The sequence below is a fragment of the Hyposmocoma kahamanoa genome, unplaced genomic scaffold (genome assembly GCF_003589595.1).
Source record: "Hyposmocoma kahamanoa isolate Upper Pololo Valley unplaced genomic scaffold, ASM358959v1 63, whole genome shotgun sequence".
NCBI classification, from domain to species: Eukaryota; Metazoa; Arthropoda; class Insecta; order Lepidoptera; family Cosmopterigidae; genus Hyposmocoma; species Hyposmocoma kahamanoa.
In genome coordinates, this window is record NW_020653851.1 from 14,964,513 (window position 1) to 14,967,499 (window position 2,987).

The window sequence follows — 2,987 nt, forward strand, 5'->3', positions numbered from 1 at the left end:
CCTTCATTCTTGGTACATTCCGCTAACAAGTGTTGGACGTCTTCAATATTATTACAAATTTTACAATTTGGTGAATTCGCTTTCTTCTTGAAATATCCAAACATGTTTGACGGATAATGTCCGGAACGTAACCTAAACATTGGAACAACATCTAACCTGCATAATTCAGAATTAACAAAGCAGGGTATGAGGTGTGTCTCACATTGCAATTCCTTAGATCTATAGATCTTAGATCAAAGAATTCTTTCCAGCTGTCCGTATTTAGTTTTTAATTTTTTTACATTTAGATAGGATTTCGTGATAAAAGGGCAGTATAATACTGCTGGCCTTGAGATGTAGCTAATTTCGTCAAACTGTAAACCTCTAAGATGAACTATAGTTATTAAGTAAGCATTAAACTTATTAAATTAATTTTAAAGGGCACATTAGAATATTAATTATCTTCTTTGGTGCATCATATTTACATCTTCTGTGCTGTAGAAAAAAGTTTTGAATGCAATGTTCGCATTCGTTATAATTCACAAGATAATCTGACTTACGTTATCTTGAAAAAGTCATACAAGAGACAGATTTAAATTGATGTGTTCTCTGTTAGACACTGGGTCTTTGTGCACTATGAATTTCATAGGATTAAGTGCGGCGTGGTCTTTAATTTCAAACGCGATTTAAGGGTTTCCATTATGAGTTAAAGTATACATAACACGATATATCCTATTTGTACTCATATAGTTATTCAGAACGGCATGTTTTAATCATGGGCGGAAAGAGAAATGGCAAAGCCTTTTAACGTCCTGTGAAGGTCTGCAATAAAAATTTTGCACAAAGGGTGGCATTCGTTAGTTGTCTATTTTGCAGTGATTTATGTATAGCGGTATTATATGAAAGCCATTTTTATGATCAATGGAGAAAGGAACCTTTTCTATTAAACGCCAGCTGAACGCCACGTGAAGTCGCTTCCTGGATTATACACTTACTGAGAATGGATTAATCTGCTCACCTCCCTCTCGTGAAGAAAGAAAACAATTTCATTTACCAAACAACTGAATCTGTCTATTTCGTCTTAATGCGATTTTACTTTCAATGTAACGATACTTTTGTTGTTTTCCTGATATCGTTCTAACAAAATACAATACTTAGGGCGGTTACACACGGTGACTTTTAGCAGCGATGCAAAAGAGATGCAGTAGCGATGCAGTCACTAATCGTCTTTACACACGCGCACGATTTTAAGCAGCGATGCAAACGCGATGCAAGAGCGCGACTGCTTTGCTACACTTGGGATTTATAGGCGATTACATCGATGCTATCGTGCGTTTGTATCGAAGCAGTCACGCGTTTGCATCGATGCAATCGCCTATAAATCGCAAGTGTAGCAATGCAATCTCGCGTTTCACGAACACGCTTTTGCATCGCTGTATGTAACCACTCTTAGATCTATTCATGAAATACCTCTTATTGTGTTACGTATTGCTTTATTCGATATCGATTCGAAGTCACTTATACAAGCAATAACAATTGTACGAAACGTTAGTATCTCGATCTCGTCTCTTTGAAACACATTATATAGCCGATTTGCCTGTTAATGCATTGATGGGGGTTAAATTGGCTGCAAAGGGCGGAAACAAGCGGCCGTCACGTCAGAGGCTTGTATTGGTTTGTGGCGGTTCTCTTACATACAATCACATGCTACATTGTACAGTGCGGCTTGCAGAGAAATTACAGTTCAAGTTTTCCGTCAATTATAGCAAGAAACTTAAAATTACTAGGTCTATGAATTGTTTAGTTTACCTCTCACAAAAAAAAATGTTTCACAATATGGACCATTATGCAGAATGTATAATAAATAGCATTATGTTCCCACAATTACATTTTTTTCTGTAGTATGACATGCTTCAAAACAACACTGTACACTAGTGTAAGCAAAAAATAGCCTTTCCTTTTATATTATATACTGTCCTAATGTGAATGTTGTGTACAATTATAATGATATATCAGATTTATAATGTTACATATGTAGTAGTTCTAAATATTCTTTGTCTAGTCTGTTATCTGTTGTCGTACCATATAAAAAAATAAAACAAAATTGACATTTTAAAATAAAAGCCTCTTCAGTTGTTATAATGCAGTAATAATTTGTAGATTGAATTTTGTCAAAACAATTATGTTTTGAGTAGGTTAAGTGTAACTTATTCTTGCAGTTACAACGATACTATTCTTGATGTTTCTGAATTAAATTCTTTCAGAAAAAAATTAAAAGCCGTAAAGCTTTCGCAAAACTGCAATAAACCATACAACATACAGCAGCGGTAAATATTTTTATTCTCCCAATGGATTAATTTCCTTCCGGGTTCGTAATTACGGATTTATTACAGTCTGGCACCAATTACTCAATTTACGCCTGTTTTTTCTTTTTGCCTCTGACGTTCTTTCAATTTAGCTCAGACGTTCCTCCGCTTTAGCCGTTTGCTAAGTTCAGATAAGAAATCCCGTTGTAAACGCAGACAATAAACGGGCCGTTAATAAACAGGGAAATGTACTTCAGAAACAAATTTCTTCGGAACCTAGATCTCTGACGCTAAACGCTAGGTTATTAAAAGTTTAAGCAACTTAGATCCTCAACATAAACATTTAAGGTGTGTATTCGTTGTTACCAAACCTAATTCGAAAGGTCCTAAAATATAACGTTTTATTTTTTTTTAATAAATAAATAACGCACACACTCAGCATAGCCCCGCCATATTTTAAAACCGTAAAGCGGTCAGTTTCAGTAGGCAATTGATACTTTTTTATTTGATTTCCAAATCTGCCAATAAAAGTAATCCCTTAATAGACATGAAAAGACAACATAGCAGACATGCATATTAGGAATGCACGATTTTTTTATTTGAATCGATTTTTTGGATCGTAATGGATCATATCATTAATCTCATATTATTAATATCATAGTATTAATAATAGGGGTTAAAGTATGAAATTGCCGATTTGTA